The 22,750-nt window shown below is 32.7% G+C and overlaps 2 protein-coding genes across 3 annotated transcripts in view; both read left to right on the forward strand.

The window, feature by feature from the left end:
• Nucleotides 1-8,303: 8,303 nt before the first annotated feature.
• LOC132726999 (uncharacterized) overlaps nucleotides 8,304-22,750 on the forward strand; it is a 54,757-nt gene continuing 40,310 nt past the window's right edge. Inside the window, exons 1-2 of one of the 2 annotated variants that reach the window (XM_060712411.1) lie at nucleotides 8,304-8,440; nucleotides 9,186-9,319. The gene's annotated coding sequence lies outside the window, so the exon portion shown is untranslated. Of the gene's footprint in view, nucleotides 8,441-8,736; nucleotides 8,905-9,185; nucleotides 9,320-22,750 lie in introns of those variants that run through there. The other variant, XM_060712410.1, reaches the window with a different exon arrangement.
• The window catches only part of LOC132727000 (uncharacterized), an 82,460-nt gene continuing 69,523 nt past the window's right edge, over nucleotides 9,814-22,750 (forward strand). Inside the window, exon 1 of the mRNA XM_060712412.1 lies at nucleotides 9,814-10,134. The gene's annotated coding sequence lies outside the window, so the exon portion shown is untranslated. The remainder of the gene's footprint in view (nucleotides 10,135-22,750) is intronic.

Genomic DNA, 22,750 nt, shown 5'->3' on the forward strand with positions numbered 1-22,750 from the left:
TGATTATATTTTTATAATAAAATTGGACAACTATCAATGTATTGTCTACATATGTAAAGTGACCATTTATGTCAATTATTACGGACACAGTGAGCGACACAGTTCAGCAACAACAACAATGTTGTTTGATATTAATATCACCGGTACGTAATACACATTTAACAATGCATTTTACGTCCCCTATTGGCGATACAAATGATATGATGTATATAAGGAAAATCAATGACCCCATCGACATTTCGACCCCAGGGTTTTCTTTAAAAAGAAAATTGTAGACAATCACTAGAATTTGTTTGATGCAAATATTTAAGCTCTAGTTCTTTGGATTTTTTAAAAGAAGCCCTTTTATTTTAACTATATACATTTAAGAAAATGATGCCCCGGGGCGGAGCCACTTTTGACCGTAGGGTTTTATTTGAACAAACTTGGTAGACACCCATTAGATGTTTCATGCTTGATATCTAAGCTCCAGCTCTTTGGGTTTTTTTCAAATAGGATTCTTTAAGTTTTTAATATATACATAGTAGGAAATGACCACCTCGGGGCGGGGCAAATTTTGACCCAAGGGCTTTTATTTGAACAAACTTGATAGACTCTCACTGGAAGATGTTTCATGCCAAATAATTCTTAGCTCTAGCTCTTTGGGTTTTTATGTAGTTTAATAGATGAATAAATAGTTTTTTCCACCAGTTTTCAGTTGGTTGTTTTTCATAATTTTTCTTTTATCTAGTTGTTAAACACTACGAGAAGATTAATATCGGTGCCCTGGTTGTTACTGTTAAAAAAGGTTCATTGCCGGTGCCCTGTAGGAGCCATTGTTATATAGAGATTATATTTGGATTAACGATTGTCGGTGCTACATGGGTACACCTTTTTATTGAGAAATACGTGTTTATTTAACGGGTTTCGTAAAAGTTGATTATTTTATTGAATAGTAAATATGGATTATGAGAAATGGGTATCATTGGGAGAGAGGCTTGGGTGAGGGACGGGATTATGTTGATTATGTTCAAAGGACAGAATCAGAATATCTTGACAGAGAAGAAAGGAATATTAACGTGAAGAAAATAGACGGCGATTTGAGGCTGAACGTAAAGCAAAAGAAGCTGAATGTGAAGCCGAGCCACGGGGTTTTGAAGCCGAGCGTCTAGAAAGAGGAAACGAAACATTAATTTTGTGCTGAAGTAGAGGTGAAAATGAAAGAGTAAGAAATAGAATTGATGTAGTTAAAAATCGCGGTTGGGGATTGCCTAAATACCCCACTTAGCACCGGTTTCAGGCCAAGATTGCCAAAATTCGAAGAGTCAAAATATGACATAGATGGAAAGAGGATACATGGCCAACAAGCTTAAGTTCGTTATTAACGACGAAAGGTCTTGAGGTTTTCACTGGTATGCCCCCCTCAGCAAGCATCGGTCTATCAAGAATTAAAAACAGCAGTTTTGAAAAGTTACAATTTAACAGAAGCCGAATTCAAAAATACATTTAGAGAGAGTCAGCCGGAACAAGGGGAGACTGTAAACCAATTTATGGCTCGCTTAGATAGGTACTTTAATAGGTCGAAAGAAATGGCCGACGCTGCCAGATGCGTAGACAAATTGAAAGGCCTATTTATTGGAGAAGCAAATTTGTTGAAAGTTTGTTCCCAACAGAGCTAGCTTTTTCCCCAAGGAACGAAAACCCAAAGGATCATTAAAAGATGTATCCCTTTGGCTTATCAATACTTTAGAGGCTATGGCGGTACATTTTACAAATAGCAAAAGCTTCAAAAGTTGCCCAATTTTTCAAATAAAATTGACCAATTAGCGCCTAATCCCAAGGTAAATGCTATCGAAACCCAAACAGTGCCCAATCACAGAGAAAAAGAGAAAGTTACATGCTTATATGTAAAATAGGAATTTGGTCATTTGGGCCAGAGATTGTCGGAAGAAAGACTAAGAAAAGATGCTGCTTTCCAAATGTCAATATGGCGAGCAAAATAGAAATTGCTAATAAATTATTGGGTAATTCTTCACAAGGAACTGGGCGTAGTATCCTGGGAAAATAGATGTGATGGTAGATCAAGAATGATAAGAAAGTATCGGGGCTTTGTATGGTCAATTTCTCCAAACGAAGTTCCCTTATTGATGGTTGTATTGAAAAAGAGGAAACTCCAAATATAAGCCAATGGTAATTCTGGTGCTTTGTCATACAAGTAACTGTTGACAATTGAAATCATTAGAAAGGTGAATCGGTCAACTTTGGATCTGAAACAAAAAGGATATGTTGTAAACAAGAGGTGACAAGTTCCTAAGAGACACTGGTTGCAAGTTAACAGTAAGTTAGAAAGAGAAGTTGATGGAAGAAGGTACAAATGCTGAATAAAAATTGGGGTGTCATGATAGGCAATAGATTTGGGTCGGTGGTTTGGTAACCCATGGCAAAAAAGACATTGATAACAACCTTATTATAAGGTATAAAATAGAAGCTATGGTTTTAAATATCAGCAATTTGTGGACTTAGTCTTGGGGCAATCAATCATCAGGGTACTTGATAAGCCAAATGAGAAGTGGGTTAGCCGAAAAGAAACAAACATAGCAATTGTTGTTACTAGAGCACAGGCAGAAAAAGAGAAGAAAGCAATCAAAGTTCCAAAGGTCGAAGATAATGAAATTACGGAAGATGTTCTTAAGAAAGAACAATCAAGTTACAATACGTTACAGCGAATGTGGCAGTATGATAGAGAAAATAAGATCATGAAAACAAAAAGTGGTAACAAAAATCTGGAAACAAAGGGATCCCTCGGAAGCCTTAATCACAACAAAATTACAAGAGAATTGCAGACTCGGTTTTATTGAGTCTGTACATGAGGGACAATGAATACGTGCAACATCCCTCACACCCCATAGCACCGACAAAGTCAGATATGAAGTAGCAAAATGTATTGTATATAATATTTGAGACGGTGAAAGGTGATTTAAAGTCTGAAACAAAACAAATCGTTGTTCCTAGTAAAGATCACAAATGAGTAATGTCATTAGCTCATGAGTCTATAGTGGGTGGGCATTTGTCTGTACGCAAGACTTAAGTTTCTTCTATTTGACCTTTTTCAACTTTGGTTGTTCCAGTATTCCTACTTGAATACTGTATAATCACCCTTAGGATATGTTGCCTGCTATTTAAATTGTCTTTTGACGTCTTATCTGTAATATGCAGGCTTCATAACCTCAGATCCCCTTTCAAAATTCCATTTTATTTAGTTCCGCCCATTGTTTGCACACGTAAGCCAGTGCTAGGGGGCGTGGACGATAACTTGCATTTTCCAGTACCGTCCATGAACAGGCTCGATCAAACCAAATTCTGGAAACAAAGTGATCCCTCGGAAGCATTAATCACAACAAAATAACATAAGAATTGCAGACTTTTGTGAAGCCTGCAAATATTTTCAGTTTTGCCTTGTTGGGCTTTCTTTAGGGATTCTGTTTTTCTCTATTTTTTAGACAGGATAAAGTCTAGTTTTCACTGGCCAGGTATTTCTAGTGATATAACTAGATTTTGTCGTTCCTGTGATATTTGTCAGAAGACGGTGCCCAGGGGTGACTTCAGAAAACTCCCTTATAGATGATCTGTCTATTATTGACACTCCAACCCAGAGAATAGCTGTTGATTTGATAGGGCTAATTTCGCCGGTATCAGAAAAGCGAAATAGGTACATATATTAACTGTAGTTGATTATGCTACGCAGAAGCTGTTGCTTTACAAAGAATAGAGACTGAAAATATAGCCAGAGCATTGTTAGATATTTTTGCAAGAGTAGGTTTTCCATCGGAAATACTCAGTGATAGAGGTAGTCAGTTCACATCAAAATTCATGGAATAAGTTTGTAGACTTGTATCACTGAAACAGTTGTTTACTACCCCTAACAATCCAAAATGCAATGATCTTTATGAGAGAATGAATGGTATTTTAAAAATCATGTTGAAGAAAATGTGCCAAGAAAGACCTAAGAATTGGGGCAGATATTTGTCTGCGGTTCTCTACCAGTTTAACCAGTTGCTGTGCATCTACATGTAAATGTAAAATCGTTACTCTAGCAAATATGCGAGTTTTGCATACTATAAACACTATAAAGTGTTGAGAATTGAGTACCGCTCAAGCCGGTGCTAGGGGGCTTGAGGGATGTTGCACTTATTCATTATCCCTCATGTACAGACTCAGTCAAACCGAGTCTGTAATTCTTATGTTATTTTGTTGTGATTAATGCTTCCGAGGGATCACTTTGTTTCGCAGAATTTTGTACTTCACAAACAGCAGGTGTCAAGTGCCGTGTGGCAGCCGTAAAAGTTGCCTCCGCTACTTCATTCAGTGTTGTTATATTTTCTGGTCCTTCGGGATCATTGATGCCACACTATAAAGTGTTGAGAATTGAGTACCGCTGCCAAGCCGGTGCTAGGAGGGCGTGAGGGATGTTGCACTTATTCATTATGCCTCATGTACAGACTCAATCAAACCGAGTCTGCAATTCTTTATGTTATTTTGTTGTGATTAATGCTTCCGAGGGATCAACTTTTGTTTCCAAGAATTTTGGAAAGAAAATTTACATCAGTTAGGGAAGGCAACACTTATAGTGTCGTAACGTTTTATTCTTTGTTGAGAAAGAGTATTTTGAAAAGGAGTTTTGTTGATTTTTTGCAAGTTGGTTGAATTTGATTGTGGTGATCTTAATTAATTGATCAGTGTTTCATTGACTTGTAATAAGTTGTTTTGGTTGTTGTATTTTATTTGGTTGTTGAGTTTATATCTGTTTCGTAAAGAAATATTTGGTTGATATTGGTTGAATTTTTGGTGTCAAGATTATATTAGTTGATGCTTTGTTTTTGAGGATATCTGTGAAATATTGGTGCTTTAGTTTAAGTTGTTTTTCCTGATGCTGATTAAATTTTGTGAAGTTAATATTGTTTGGTTGAAATATTGTAGTCCATACTGTATCTTAGAGTTGAAAGAATATTCATTTTGTGTTCTTCATTTTTGTGGCGATTTATTATTTTGTTTGATCATAAGTTGTTTAGAGCTTGGGCTCCCTAGGTGTCTAGTATTGTTTTCGTTTAAAATACGTATATGTGAAAAGATATTTCGTATAAGTGGTTGATAAATGATGTGTGTTTGTTTGGTATGTACATAATGATCAGAGTATTTTTGTTTTGGGTGTTGATAATAATCAGAGTTAGTTGTTTAAATGTATATATGGATTTGAGATAGAAAAAGATTTAAAACACCTAAAAATAGTGTAACTAAACAATTACAAGTAGTTTTCCAACTGCAAATATTTCAATCTTAAGTCAGGCGGTGCTGCCAGCCTCCATATCTTGGAAATTTGTTCTAGGGTTTTATTACTAAATCTTTCCTTTCTAACTTGCACCAACAATTTAAATTAGTTGTCATATGAAATAAGCATAAAGGTAATCTGCCACATATAGGAACATTTCCAAATGACCTTTGGTATTTATTGATTGCTAGATTTGATTTCTTAGCCTGAATAGACACTTATTATCTCGATGTATTATCATATGTAAAAAGTCGATTGCAACTAAATGAATAATAAATTTTTCAATGACGGCAGTGCTAACTGTGAAATTACACAGCAGCAAATTAATGTTATGATATATTTGTCGAGATTCTTTATGGTATTATATAAGCTGAAACAGGACAAAAATTATGGTATTCCTTCTCAATGTTCTCGGGTAACTGTTTAGTGGAGCCTCGTTACCGCCGTAAACAGTTACCCACGAGCTAGATATTCCTGTCTGTACTCCGAGAGCCGGTGTTAGATTCTTTTTCTTGCATATTATATAAATATCAATTATTTTCAGAACAGAAATTACGAAAAACTAATATTTTCCTTACGCACTTTTTTCTTATTGTACGGTATGAACTTACAACTTCATCATAACCGTTAAATGACGTCATCCTAAGAACGCAATTCATTCATGAAGGCGCCGCGGAAAATGACGTCATTAAAAGCACGTGAGACTTGTTTTACATGGGGGTGTAAGACAGGGTTTCTAGCACCGGTGTAAATGGTAGATAATCCTTCCTGACATGCAAGAAATAAACTGATACCACGTTAAAGAGAGATCCACGATTGAATCAATACTCATTATTTCAAAGACGACCTCCTTTATGGTATACCATAATCTTTGTCCTGTTTAATACTGGTGCAATTTCATCCAAACATTACAGAGATAATCACTAATAAGTCTTTGTTGTGCGTGACATCTGCTTTAAAATTTTATGATTTAATGATTTTTTTCGAAGTCATGGTCCTTTGATTATTTTTTTCTAAGGTTTGTCCGGACTACACCTCTTATACTACTTATGCAATTTCAATGAATCTTTGCATGATTGATTGGTAGCTCATGTACTTGCGCCTAGTACACAAGTTGTTTTGCTTGAATGATTTTTGACATTTTGTCCTGTTAATGATTTTTGTGTCTCCTGCTACAAAGTAGATGCAACATGCAATTACCTATCACGACGCGACACATGTGAACACTGATCGCTCTTGTAATTATTTGATTTTAGTTAACATCCGTGTAGTTAGCTGAAAAATGAAACAGGACCAAATTTTAAAATCGGGCATAGTTAACATTTCAAATGTTAGTACAGCGAACAAAGAAATTCAAATTAATCGAGTTATAATTATGTATGTATATTATTACAATTTGTGCATTTGCTTTGTTATTGCTCTGCGCCCACAGGCGCGGAGCTATTTGTGTTTACTATTTTTTTTTGTCCATGGGCCCGGATTTTAACTATTAATCCCTTCGATTAACAGCTTAAAATAAATTCGGATTTAATAACTCCTTTCGATTATTATATTGGTTCTTTCTTCGGTGATTCTCAGCGTCTCATATTAATTAATGAGAACCGGAAAAGCAGTTCTGCTGTACATGAATTCGAAAGCTACAAATAGCTATTAATGTTCTGATTTTTTGACACTTAGTAATAAATTTGTTATTTCCCTTTTTTACTAGTACATGAAATTATAATTTGTTACATTTTGAATTACATTTACACACAGCATATCAAGTATACTATTAGTGATTGAATTTGTCAATATAAAGAAGATTTCAGGCATAATTTTAAGACTTTAATAATTTTAAGGGCATGACTTTTAGGGCATGACTGGTGACATATGTCCGGGGTCCGTACTCGAAAGCTAAATCTACATTTTCTGGCCGTACGGGCAGAAGGACCCTCATTAAGCATAGACTATAGATAGATAGATCAGAAACTTTGAAATGCAGTTTCAACATGTGGTGTTTCTTTTTATCCCAATAAATCAATTAACAATAGCTTTTTATATATCACCAATGTCAAGTAGATTTTGTATCTTTGACTCGCATAGTGAGTGAATTTCCTCATACCTGCCTAAAATTCAGGTAACAGTCTTCTATCAGTATTGAAAGAAACCATGTTTTTAATTTGACATAAAAGTTGCATGTAATATCACTATATTATAATATGAGTCCCTTTTGTAACTCTTTGTATATTTGTTACAATTTTAATGATAATAAAAACAGACTTTTATATTTTTTATCATCTTATGTTACTGACTACCGTAGTGACACAAACAGAACACAGTACAGTCATGTCACATAACATTTACAAGTCTTGTAAGTCTTGTTTGTATTCAATGGAATTACTTTCCTTACCAGGTAGGCATCAGAGAAAGCATTTTTTTTCAAATTAAAAATCTGGCCCCTCTTTTTAATTATGGACAGTGCATAAGATAAGTATAATTATGCAAAAAATGGTTTACAAAACATTCGGAAAAATATACAATAGTACTTAATCTGAATATAACATGACCTGTGCGTAGGAATAATTTGGTAAGGTATCTGTAATGAGCGCATTTTTTGCGCGGAGCTTCTCAATTGCTGCATTGCAGCAACATTTGTACTTGCAAGTTATTGATTTCTGACTTCTGAGCTAATGTTTAATATGAAATACCTCAGCACTTTTTACTTTGAACAGATACAATGAGATATAAGTAAAACTGCCCAACTTAAATGTATATTGAGTTTTCAAGCGAATCGAGCAGAAAAAATATACATTTATTATTTTCTTATTAAAATAAATTAAAATTTTAAAAGAAAAAAGGTACTGATGGTTTGCTTGGAAATTTAATTGGAAGCACCCTCTCTGAATCCGCGCCGGCTTTTCTATAAATAGTGTTACAGTAAAACGAGATATTTTTAGCTGTGAAATTCCAAAACTGCTACTATTTATAGTCAAATTGGGTTTCTGGTTCTTCTTGACCTGTTTAATTAACAATTTGAACAAATGTGTGGCTTTTCAGTGAAAAAGATCATTTTATAGGGAGACTTTCCGCTTAGGATAAAAAGACATTTTTCTGGACAAGAAACTTGACAAAGGATTGAGCAGAAGTTGTCTAGAGGTAATGTGTCATGTGATCTTATTTAACTGTAGAATTCGAAATTAGCTGTTATCTGTGAATATAATATTATCAATTAATTCAAATAAGTCAGTATACATGCAAGAGTAATTTAGGAATAATTTAAGCTTATCATTGTCAGACTCAGGGTTTTCACTAGGATTTGGTGTAGGAGGCAATTTCAGAAATTAAGGGGGCCCTTTTAATAGGGGGTCCGGGGACATGCATCCCCGGAAGATTTTGAAAAAAAATAGATGTAAAATCTAAGATGTAAGATGTACAACTCAATCTTAATGTGTGAAGGCTACTATTTCTTGAATCCGTAAACCTTAGGATAGGAGATGTTCTATTTTGAAAATATCTTGTCGTACAGATTTCTACAGACCTCCTACAATTAAACAGATTACCAAATTATCTCCTGATAATGGGTGTAATGAATGAAATTCCAGAACAATTAGGACTAAAAGGTAAACATAGTAGAAAGATGGAGTTAAACTGATGTTGAAAAACAGTTCTAATAATTATTTTTATTACAGTTCATTCTTTTATCAATTAATTACAATCGACTTTTAACATATGAAAAGACATCAGGATAAAAAGTCTTTAGTACGTAGGGAGGCTTCTACGATCCAATAGTTCAAAAAGGTTAACATGACTTAATTTGTCTAATGCTCTATAAAAGAATAAAAATGATAAACTCTTCTAACTTCTTTTGGTTAAATATTACGATCATACCGCCTTTTTTCAGAAAAAGAGACCATAACTTGGGGAAAAGATTTAAAAAGATGAACAGCTTTCATTGAGTTAACAATTTTCTACAATTCCAAAACGGACAACTAGTCTGCTTTTAAGACTACGACAAATTTTTGCATTTTGTTAAAGGTGAGTAAAGTATGTACGTTACTGTTTTGCCCTACAATACTTTTTAAAACTCTTCCCTTATATGAGTAAAGATTCGAATCTCATTATTGTGTGTTATGAATTGTTGTCAAAAACTTATATAACTATTATGTAAATTAAATGAACACTATCTTTTTTCATTGATGTATTTAAAAATAGTATAATGTCATGATATGCATATTACCCTGTTTCCCGCCATCCATAAATTGTTAATTTCAGCTATCACTGTAATTAACAAAGTTCAACATGATTTTATCTTATTTTCGTGTGGTGTGATAGTTTGAAAAATGAAGCAGAAAAAAAATAATGTTGATCATTAACATCATTTGTAAACATTGCATTAAATGTTTCGAGCGAGGCAAGCAGAAAAATATAAATACATTAATAACTTATTTATATAATAGTTAAACATGTAAATTTTTTTGAGCAAACGCCCTCCTCCCTGAATCCGCCCCGACTTTTGCTACTAAACATGTGATATTTTTAGCTGTGAACTTCTATGTATAGTCAAAATCGGTTTGTGGTTTAATTCATTCATTCGGGTTACTGCGTAGATAGGAAAATGTTTCTTCTTGTGTTAATATTGGATTGTTTTATTGAGAAATTGGACTTACGTGTTGCTCTTCTATTGAAAGGGAAAACTCAGCCTTGAAAAGCCGGAATTTTCTGAAAAATATATTATTTTGCAAATAAATCAACTAAAACTTACATTTCTATGTCTACAAACGTAAAACTACATGTATGCCGAAAATGGGTTAACAGATTATACAATAGTCCGAAAAGCTCGTTAACGGAAGGTAAGCTTATTGACTCATCGTTCTTAAGGCCTAAACAGACGGCAGGATTTTTCAGTATCCATACCAATTAAACTTAGATTCACAAGCAAATCTTAATGTGTGAAGGCTACTTTTTCTCGAATTCATACAATTTGATACTAGATTTACAGGATAGGACATATTCTATCTCTTAATAGTCGTTGTACAGACCTCCCATGATCACAGGTGACAGATTTCCCAATTATGCACTGATAGTGTGTTTAATGAATGATATTATGTTAACTAAGTTGTAAGATGGAGTAAAAAGGGTGTTGCACTGATAGTTTGTTTGTGTTTAATGAATGATATTATGTTAACTGAGTTGTAAGATGGAGTAAAAAGGGTGTTGAAAAACTTATTGGGAACCCCAAAGTTGTGGCATGTTCGAATCCCAAATTATCCAGAAAGTGATAATGGACTTTTTTTTTTAATGGAAGAGTTTCCATTACTCATGCAGATAACATACTTTTTCACTGTGAGACCAAAATACAGAACAGAATGATTGATTGGTAGCTCAAGTACTTATACATAGTTCACAAGTTGTTTTTTGGCTTGAATGATTTTTGACAGAGTTATCGCCCTTTTATAAAACTGTGTTTTGTTTGTGTTGCCAGCTACACATAAGCTTCTCTGGACTACACAATAGAAACTACTTGTGCAATTTCATGAATATTTTACAGGAATGTTCAATACCACGTGTTGTTGTGCATCTCATCATCATGTTGTTGTTCATTGATTTTTGTCAGAGTTATGGCCCTTTAATTATTTCTAATTTTTAAAATTTTTCTCGGACTACATATCATATCCCACTGATGCAATTTTAAAGAAACTTAAAAGGATTGGTCGGTAGCGCAAGTACTTGTGCATATTACACAGATTTTTACGTTGAATGATTTTTGAGTTATGGCCTTTGAAAAAAAAAACGTTTTGTCCTGTTAATGATTTTGTGTCTCCTGCTACAAAATAGCTGCAACCTGCAATTAGTTATCATGAGGCGACACATGATCGCTCTTGTTGGCGTCCGAGCCGAAGCGCGATGCCCTTTATGGAATGAAATCAGATTTTGTGAATTGGCAATTGCAACTTCTCGGGCCTTTTAGTCGGTCATCATAATCGATCATTCCTATTGGTATGAGGGTGTTTGATTATTAAAAATGAAATGTCGCGATATGTACAATGAATAGCGAACTGGAAATTTTCGCAATGCAAACATATTCAAATGAAATAGTCTTTTCCGTCAATTAATCGCGCCCTTTTGTTTTTTTTTATTAATCATTTTGCAGTACACATTGGGTTATTATGTATGTAATTGTTGTACATGTATCCAAAAGCTATAAATAGAATGATGACTTATCATTGTGAATGTCCGAAAATATATTCATAGAAGCAGTTTTAGTTTAACGAAACGTTCATTCGTGTCGCGCTATGGTATTAAATTACAAACTGGAGAATTTTGAAGGAACTGAAATGGAAACATATTCAAAAAATTAATTGCATTTGTTATGAATCTAAAGAAAAAATTGATGTATGCCATTTTTTACGAATTGTTATATCATAGTATTATCATTTTGTAAATGTCTTTTCTGTAGGTTCTTTCCGGTTTTCGTTTTTACGGGCCTGATATCACTTATGACATATTTACCGTGAATATTTAAATGTGTGTGTGTGTGTGCGTGCGTGCGTGCGTGTGCGTGCGTGTGTGTGTGCGTGTGTGTGTTAGCGTTTGTTTACCCTCGCCACCGCGTAGAATATTTAAATCGACCAAGTTCATAACTTTATATGTCGCTTTTATTTTGACGTTGTGCGACAATTAACAGGTCTAGCAGTAGTATACTATCAAACCCATTCGCTGTTCAAGTCTCTTTTTCTAAAATCGACCCTGATTTCCCTACCATTTTGTATGTTCCAAAGAAAATACCACATGAACTTGAAATTCTTTCAAATCACCAATATATTTTAATGATACTATCCAAAATACCCCCTATACAGTATAAATAAACTTATACCATATGGAGAGTATATTTTGGATATCATTGACCTGTATATTTTGGATATTATCGTTAATATTGATAACTTTTAAGTTCCTGTGAAAAAAAAGTAATATTCTAATCTCTAGCATGCCTACCAAAGTTCATAATGAACAATGCTTTTCTTCCACCCATTCATAAATGATATACAATTATATTAAAAACCAAATAACCATTGAAAAGTTTATAAGAATATCTTGTCATCATATGTCTACTAGTTCATCTTCACTTGCTGCATTTCTTGCTTGGACGCTCTTTGATGCTTTGCATCAATGCTTTTCTTGTAATTATATGATTTTAGTTAACATACGTGTAGTTAGCTGAAAAATGAAACAGGACACGTTTACGTTTCAAATGTTAGTACTGACATAAAATGAAGGCGAACAAAGAAATTCAAAATATAATCTGATATGAATTATCCCAGCAAACACGTGACGTTTAAATAACGTCGGATTGTCGTTAGATTTTGGTCGCGACGTCGGCGACCAAAATACGACGTAAATAGGACGTCCAAAAACCGATGTCTATTAGACGTTACTTTTTGACGTTGAAATAACGCCAGATTCTGGTCGGTAACCTGACAGTAAGTAAAAAAATAACAAAAATATAATCCTATTAATTCGCTGGTGTAATCATTTAAGCCTTTTTTCAAATGTTATTTGGCATAAGGGGTATATAATTATACAGGTGCCTTTCCAAGGCTAAGTGCGCGGTACTGCGATCTAATAAAATATACAGGTGGCGCTGTTTTCATGTTATTGTCTTGAAATCTATTTATAGCCATAGATCTGATCATTTAACGTTTTATTATCATTTCTGGTATTATTTGTATCACAATAACAAGCTTTATTGTTGTTTTAAAATATGATAAACAAGATCAACAAGGAAAGGCGGCGTTCAATGAACGCAACCCCCCACATGACCAAGCAACAAGAACCCAATGGCAAGGAGCCAAGGCGGACCCCAAACATAAAAAGGACACTATTAAACATAGTGACTGAAAACGGAAAGAAAGCATAATTATATAATTCGAATCTACTAGCTGGCACTGATGGAAAATTTAAATTTGTATGTTTTTTTGGCGGCCGGCAGCGTGACAGATCAGGATTCGGGATGCATTGATTTAGTGGATATTCTAGATTTTCTGGAACAAAAAGGTCAGTTCAATTTATTTCTATGTTGTATTTGATAACTAAATGCATGTTTGCAAGCAGTTTAAACTTAAACTATTATTATGTAAACTGTTGAAGCAAAATGTTACACATTTTCGCGATGATGTCTGTTCATAAATCATTTTCAAATTTGGCATGTTTTTACTTAGCTCTTTTTTATATACGTAAAGAGTTAATATTGTGTCTTTCAGCAGTGCTAAATGTTCATATCCTTGTTAAATTGTGATATTTTTGTCTGTTACAATCAGTGAAATGAGAATGAATTTAGACAGATTTCGAGTCATTTCGTACCCAAAACGTTTCGGCCCAAAATTACCCAAGACGTTTCGGCCCCAGATGTTTCGGGCTTTTTCCATATCGGACCCATTTTTAATTAATACAGAATACGTTTATTTTTTCATACACAATTTTAATATCGTTCTAATAAATAAAAGGAATATGAATGAAAGAGCTAGCTGATTGATTGTTTAATAATGACTTTATAGGGACATTAAACTAGTAGGAAAAAATAATTAAAACAATCAGAACGGAACATAAACCACATAGTAATTAACATACATTTATTACCAACAATAACTTAAAATCTTTAATTTGAAACTATGAAAAATTAAAGACTTGCATAACTATCTTATTAATTACATAAGGAGGGTGTTATTTTCATTTCAGGTGGACATGCTCTAAAAGGTTGGAGGGACAGGAATACGCGATAGTGTTAAAAGAAACAAGAGAAAGTAAGATTTCTGTAAATTTCATTACATACTATAATACATACTAAACTGGAGTTTAAAGCGGCCTTCAGATTATCTAAAGGTTAAATAAGTTATCTTTAAATTAATCATTTCAAATAAATGTAAAATCAAAGGAATTTCGTTGTGTATTATTATATAAGATCAATAGAGTGAGGTTTATTGGTGATTCATTCTGAACATGCTCAACTCTTCCCTTAAAAGATTCAGTTAATAGATTCCATACCGGTATTTGAATTATTCAATGTTTCTAACAATATAACCAATTAAAGATCTTAAAAAAAGTTTGAATATATTCAATTATCATTGATGAATCATTAACAGATCAACAAAAAATTGTCAGGTACATATACATAACATCCCATCACAACTTCTAACTTTTAAATTTATTTCAATTCAGGTTGATGGCAAATGAGCTGCTGGTCAAATTTATAACAAAAGATGTCTTTTAGATCAACAACATTGATTGATAACAGGTACATAATTTTAGAAAACATGAAAGAACTGTTTTAAAGTCTACTCTTAAAGAAAAATAATGACTCCTTTGTGCATGGTTTCCATTTTCTCTTAAAGCACAATTTGTTTGTTTTATTTTAAATCAAAAGTATTTTGTTCAAACTTGTAATTCATATTATTTATTATTAAATTTGAAGAGCATTTAAAAAGGGAAGGTTAATTTAATACTTGGTCAGTTTTTGTCCTTTTTATTTTCAGTATTTATGTTTACTTTTAATTTTCGTTAAATTTCACTTGTAAAGAGCTAGCAAAGATGTTCAGTTATATAAGAATACTATCAAAATAGGCAGAAATTTCTTAAGGGCAGATAACCATGAAAAACATTTTGCTTGTTATTTTCCCATTTTGTTTTCTAAAATATTTTGTATTTGTTTTTTTTCAGTGAAATGATACCACAAACGCCATTGGACATTGTTTAAGATATGCCCTTGACAGACATGGGGATGTTGGGAGAAAGAGTCACATACCTTAAAGCAGCACACCTACAAATTCATGCGATTTTCATGAAAATTTTTGACACATATTTAAAAGAATAACTTTGTGAGGTAACCAAAAGGAGGTAATTTATACATAATTATCAATGGCAGTTATCAAAAAAGAGGTCAAATATGCAAAAATAGCACTTAATGTGTTAGTAACGCAGTAGAAATATAGTTAAAATAATGAAAAATCAGTCATTAATTGCACAAAAGTGAGTTTAAAACGGGTATATTATTACTTGAATCTTTTTACTTTTCATAAAATTCTAATATTTCTATTGTTTTGTTTGATAAGGCAAACTTTGATTAAATGTACATAAATTGTTATGTTCTTTAATATTTGTACATTATTATGTTTTCTTAATTTCATTTAAGAAATTGTTTTGATAATACTTTCTGTAGTGTTTTGTTATTAACTTAGTTTTATGATTTATTTTGTATAATTTGTAGGAGGTATTTAGCCTTGCAGATTTTACTAAAAATGTATGTATCAGATATGAATTGCAACTTTTATTTTAAATAAAAAACATAAAAACAAAATTTTGGTTTTAGTTTTTTGTAATACATTTCATTGGAGTGGAAGTTACTTGATAGAATGAGGTAAATAAAATTTATCAAATCAGGATTAGCAAAAAAAATATTTATAACATGAAAAAACAAGAAAGATTAGGAAACTGATCAGATTGAGGCCAGAATCGTTTAAATAATGGTCAGATTAAAGGTCAGTTCAGAAAAATGGTCAGATTAAGGTCGGAAAATGGTTAGATTGAGGTCAGAAAACTAGTTAGATAATGGTCAGATTTAGGTCGGGAAAAAAAATGGGTCAGATTAAGTCGGGAAATGGTCTAATTGAGGTCAGAAACTGGTTAGATAATGGTCAGATTTAGGTCGAAAATTGGTCAGATTAAGGTCGGAAAAGGTCAAAAACTGGTTAGATTCTGACGTCTACCTGACGTCAGAAAATTACGTCAAAAAAACTTTCAAATATAACCGTTTTTCCGACCGTCATCCGACGTCAGCACCTCACTTAAATCTGACGTCGGTCTGACGTCTTGTGTTTGCTGGGATGCATGTATATTTATAACAATTTGTGAATTTGATTTGTTATAAGTTACTGATTTCTGACTTCTGAACTAATGTTTGATATGAGATACTTCATCACTATTTACGTCAGATACAATGAGATATTAGTAAAACTGTCCAACATAAAATGTATATTGAGTTTTCAAGCGAAGCGAGTAGAAAAAATAAACATTTATTAAATTCTTATTAAATAATAGTAAAATTTTAAAAGAAAAAAAGGTACTGATGGTTTGCTTGGAAATTTAATTGGAGGCACCGGTTGAGCATTACCCCCATATGAACCCGCGCCGGCTTTTCTATAAATAGAGTTTACCGTAAAGCGAGATATTTTTAGCTGTGAAATTCCTAAAACTGTTACTATTTATAGTCATATTGGGATTCTGGTTTATCTATTATCCTGACCACCTTTATTTTTATTAACATGAGTGGCTTTTTAGTGAAATAGATCATTTTATAGAGATACTTTCCGCTTAGAAATAAGGACATTTTTCTGGACAAGAAGCTGGAAACAAAGGATTTGAACAGCCAGTTGTCCCTAAGGGGTTTTTTAATGTTTGTTGTTATCTTTCTTCTTCTAAAATGATATTTTTAAAATTTTAATTTTTTTTTTTTTATTTGTTGGTGTTGAAGAAATAAGGGTTGTTTTCTGTGAAATATAATATTATCAATTAAATTAAATAAGTCAATATACAAGTGTAATTTAGGGATAATTTAGCTTATCATTGCAGGGTTTTCACTAGGATTTGGTGTAGGAGACAATTTCAGAAATTAAGGAGGACACTTTACTAGGGGGTCCGGGGACATGCACTCCCGGAAACTTTTGAAAAAAAAATAGATGTAAAATCATGGTATATCATGGTATTTGAGCTTTTCTTGGGACAAAATTTTAGTAGTTTGGACCAGTCAAATATATGAAATATATGTCTAAAATGAAGCTGAACTCAATGTTGAGACAGTCCCATAATTTGTAAACATCTCTATGGAAATATAGACCAGATTAAGGGGGGGGTTTTTTTTTTCGGGGAAAATGTCAATTGTATGAAAATAACAAGAACTAAAAAAAAAATAAAAAAAAACAAAAAAATTTGGGTTCATGAAAAAATAAAACACACGGGAAATAACAATTAGGGGATTTAAAACATGATTTTTAGATGAAAATAAAGATAAATTTAAGTAAAAAACAATTTTTTTTTTCTTATTACTTTTTTTGGGGTTTACAATTGTAAAAAAAATTTAAATTGATCAATTACTTTGCACTTTAAATCTAATAAAAACCCACTGTTAACTTTTGCCAGCCATACTACAGGGTCAACGCTTTTTGGCACCCAAGGGATCCCCCTTAAATGTCAGAGTTTCCTCAAAATAAAAAATGGGAAAATGGAAAGTTAAACGGGGAAACTGCAATACTGGGATTTTTTTTTTAAGATCACATACAGGATATGCCTTGTTTGAGATATAAGCCTGAGCTAATACAGTTTTTTAACATTTTCGAAAAATTGGTGTGATGCTTCAAAGTGTTTATTACAGTAGGACTGTTTCTATGAATATAAAATATTTTACAGAGAGACAGAAACGGAATAAGCGTAAAGCTCAATTTGAAAATAAACAATTTGCTTAAACCTGTTCAAGTGGCTTAGGGTTAAGTAGGGAAGTGTCTCCAAGGTAGCACAGGGTTCACTGAAATAGAGACTAGCCATCATTTGTAGGTCTTATAAAATTTACAGATAATGATTAGGCTCTATTCCAGATAGATCTGGTTGAACGACTTTTTGAAAAATATTTACTTCAGTTTGTAAAAAAATAGATGTATTGTGCTAATTTTAAATTAAAAGTAAAATATCAAGAAAAAATTGCATTACATGTACCTTTTCAAAAACCCGAATTTCGAGTTGGAGTCGAATTTAGTGACAGCTCGAAGATCGAAATTTTAAGGTGGAGCTGGAGTTTAATTTCAAACAAGCTCGAAGATCGAATTCCACATTTTCAAACCAACATTTTGAGCTGGAGTTGAATTTCGAGTAAGCTCGAAGATAGAAATTCCAAATTTGAAAAATTTGAATTTCGAGCTGATTTAATTTAGAGCCAACTCGAAGTTCGAAATTCCCAATTTTCATACCCACATTTTTAGCTTGAGTAGAATTTCGAGTTAGCTCGAACATAGAAATTCAAAATTTGAAATATTTGAATTTCGAGCTAGAATTTAATTTAGAGCCAACTCGAAGATCAAAATTAAAATTTTAAAATTTGATTTTTAAGCTGGAGCCAGATCGAAGATCGAAAGTCAAAATTTTTTAAAGATGATTTTCAAGCTGGTATTGAATTTCAAGCCAGCTCGAAATCGAAATTCAATATTTTCAAAACCTGAATTTCGAGTTGGAGTCGAATTTAGTGACAGCTCGAAGATCGAAATTTTAAGCTGGAGCTGGAGTTTAATTTCAAACCAGCTCGAAGATCAAATTCCAAATTTTCAAACCCACATTTTGAGCTGGAGTTGAATTTCGAGTAAGCTCGAACATAGAAATTCAAAATTTGAAAAATTTGAATTTCGAGCTGGAATTGAATTTAGAGCCAACTCGAAGATCGATTAAAAATTTTAAAAATCCGATTTTTAAGCTGGAGTTGAATTTTGAGACAGCTCGAAGATCAAAATTCAATTTTTTCAAAAGCTGAATTTAGAGCTAGAGTTGAATTTGTAGATAGCTCGTAGATCGAAATTCAAAATTTTCAAAACCTGAATTTCGAGCTGAAGACGAATTTCGAGCCAGCTTCATGATCGAAATTCAAAATATTTAAAACCCAATTTTGGAGCTGGAGTTGAATTTCCAGATAGTTCGAAGATCGAAATTCAAAATTGTCAAAACCCGAATTTCGCCCTGAAGTCGAATTTCGAGCCAGCTACAACTACTACTACTTCTACTATAAGGACTACTACTACTACTACTACTACTACTACTACTACTACTACTACTACTACTACTACTACTACTACAACTACTACTATCACTACTACTTCTACTACCACTACTACTTTTACTACTAGAAGCTAAAAAACGACGAACTTCGAGCTGGAGTTGAGTTTCGAGCCAGATCGAAGATCAAATTCAAAATTTAACTTAAGCAATTTTCAAGCTGGTGTTGAATTTCAAGCCAGCTCGAAATCGAAATTCAATATTTTCAAACCCCGAATTTCGAGTTGGAGTCGAATTAGTGACAGCTCGAAGATCGAAATTTAAAAAAAAATCAATATCCGAATTTCAAGCTGAAGTCGAATTTCCAGCCAGCTCAAAGATCAAAATTCAAAATAAAATATAAAAAAACGAATTTCGAGCTGGGGTTGAATTTCTAGCCAGCTCGAAGATCAAAATTAAAAATTTTTAAAACCCGAATTTCAAAATTACGAGACAGCTCGAAGATCGAAATTAAAACTTTGAAAAATCTGAATTTCGAGCTGGAATTGAATTTCGAGCCAACCTGAAGATCGAAATAAAAAAAATTAATATCCGATTTTAAAGGTGGAGTTGAATTTTGAGACATCTAGACTATCGAAATTCAATTTTATCAAAAGCTGAATTGAGAGCTAGAGTTGAATTTCCAGATAGCTGGGAGATCGAAATTTAGAATTTTTAAACCCGAATTTCAAGCTTGAGTTGAATTTCGAGCCAGATTAAAGATCAAAATTCGAAATTTTCAAAACCACAATTTCGAGCTGGATTTGAGTTTCGATAAATTCTAAATTTAAAATTTATAAAACTCGAATTTCGATCTGGAGTCGAATTTTGGTTTAGCTGGAAGATCAAAATTCAAAATTTCTAAAGGCTGAATTTCAAGCTGAAGTCGAATTTCCAGCGGGCTCGAAGATCAAAATTCAAAATTAGAAAAAAAAAACGAATTTCGAGCTGGAGTTGAATTAAGAGCCAGCTTGAAAATCGAAATTAAAAAATTTTAATATCTGATTTTTAAGGTGGAGTTGAATTTTGAGACAGCTCGAATATCGAAATTCAATTTTATCAAAAGCTGAATTTGGAGCTAGAGTTGAATTTCCAGCTAGCTCGATTATCGAAGTTCAAAATTTGAAAAAGCTTAATTTCGAGCTGGAATTGAATTTCGAGCCGACTCGAAGATCGAAATTAAAAATTGTGTAAATCCGATTTTTAAGGTGGAGTTGAATTTCGAGACAGCTCCAAGATCGAAATTCAATATTTTCAAAAAGCTGAATTTAGAGCTAGAGTTGAATTTCCAGATAACTCGAATATCGAAATTCAAAATTTTTACACCTAAATTTCGAGCTGAAGAATTAAGAGCCAGCTCCATGATCGAAATTAAAAAATTTCAAAATCCAATTTTGAAGCTGGAGTTGAATTTCGAGTAAGCTCGATTATAGCAATTCAGAATTTGAAAAAATAGAATATGAAAGTGGAATTGAATTTCGAGCCAACTCGAAGATCGAAATTAAAAATTTTAAAAATCGTATTTTTAAGCTGGAGTTGAATTTTGGGACAGCCCGAAGATCGAAATTCAATTTTTTCAAAAGCTGAATTTAGAGCTAGAGTAGAATTTCCAGATAGCTCGTAGATCAAAATTCTAAATTTTCAAAACAGTATTTTGCCCTGAAGTCAAATTTATATCCAGCTACAACTACTACTACTACTATTACTACTACTACTTTTTTCTTGGTTTACAATTGTTAAAACACATTTGATTGATCACTTACATGCACATTATCGAATCAAATCACTGTTAACATTGCCAGCCAGTACTACAGGGTTCAACGCTGTTTTGCCAGTGATTTCACATCAGGGATCCCTCCTTAATGTCAGAGATTCCTCACATCAAAATAGTAAAATGAAAGTAAAGATTAACAGAGAGTGCAACACTTTGATTTCACATTCTTTTTTAAGATCACATACAAGATCTTACCTTATTTCAGATATAAGCCTGAACTAATAAGTTTTTGAGCAATTTTGAAAAATTGTTGTGATGCTTCAAAGTGTTTATTACAGTAGGTCTGTTTCTTTCTATAAATAAAATGTTTTTTACAGAGAAACAGACCTACTGTTATAAGCTTAAGGTTCAATTTGAAAATAAAAATTTTGCTTAAACCTGTTTAAGTGGCTTAGGGCTGAGTAGGGTAGTGTCTTCCAAGGTAGCACAGGGTTCACTGAAATAGAGACCACTCATCATTTTAAGGTCTTATAAAATTTACAGATAATGATTAGGCTCTATTCCAGTTAGATCTGGTTTGGACTTTTTGAAAAATATTTACTTCAGTTTGTAAAAAATAGATGTATTTTGCTAATTTCAACCTAAAAGTAAAATATCAAGAAAAAGTTGCATTAAATGTACCTCTCAATGATTTTATTTTAACAAAAAAAAAACAAACAACAAACAAACAAAAAACAAGTTGCTGCAAGTCCATGACGGGAAATGAACATATCCAACTTTATACTTAATTATGTTTTGCCCGACTCCTTTCTACCCTGTGTGTATTGAATTTTGCATTAAGTTTTGACATCTGTCACATTAAAGACACTCGCCTCATGCAGTAATGATGTTGTTCAAAACTTTGATTAACACGTCCACTGAGTTGAGAGTCTTGTCATCATTAATTGGTCCTCTGTGTTCTTATCTTATGGCCCTAACGTAGAGGGATCAAATTTCTGAATATACACTCACTTTTTATCGATGTTTTTTTTCTCTGGGTCTGCGGCCCAAATAAATTGTGAAACTTAGCAATTATTTGAATTATTTGTAAATATACTTAATATTACAAGATAAATTTTAGCTACTAAATGAATTATATGTTGGGATATACCTTTATAAGTGATAATCATCTCATTAATTAATACACTTTCATAGTTAAGTGTCACTGTTACTTATGTTACTCATCCCCTCCCCCCCAAAAAAAAACATTGTAATTTTTTACTCCTAAACCACTTAGCCATTGCAGGAGTGTATCTTGCATAAAGCTCTACCAAAGGTGTTCAAAGAATAAAATCCCATGCAGAACTTCATAAAAAAAACTCATAAACTTTTCTTTTTAAAAAATCCAAAGAGCAAGAGCTTGGATATTTGGTATGAAACATCTTTTACTGAGTGTCTATCAAGTTTGTTCAGATGAAAGCCCTGTGGTAAAATTTGGCCCCATCCCGAAGGGTCATTAATTTTTATTATACATCTGTATGTACACATGTATTCCTTATCATAATACACATCATTTGATAAGGTGTTAAACTCAAAAACCAGTAATTTTACAGAACAATTTCCCTTTTGAACATATAATTTTCCCAAAAATAATGTTATTTTTTACTCTACGTCTTCATTTCAATCATAAGGATTGACTTAAAACTTCAAAATATGTGTTCCTTACCGACAACTACATCATATGTGACAATGTTGTTTCACTTAGCACAATATTTTCCAGATGAACTCATTTTTTTCCTAACAAAATGTTACTTTTTTACTTACTTCTTTATTTCCTAAGGTATCTACTTCTAACTTAAAATATATGTTCCCTTATACATGTGTGACAAATATTCATATAACTCTAGCATGGATATTTCCAGAATAAAATTTCC

The sequence above is a fragment of the Ruditapes philippinarum genome, unplaced genomic scaffold, assembly GCF_026571515.1.
Source record: "Ruditapes philippinarum isolate M1 unplaced genomic scaffold, ASM2657151v2 ctg1993_1_1_1_1, whole genome shotgun sequence".
In the NCBI taxonomy this organism is placed as follows: Eukaryota; Metazoa; Mollusca; class Bivalvia; order Venerida; family Veneridae; genus Ruditapes; species Ruditapes philippinarum.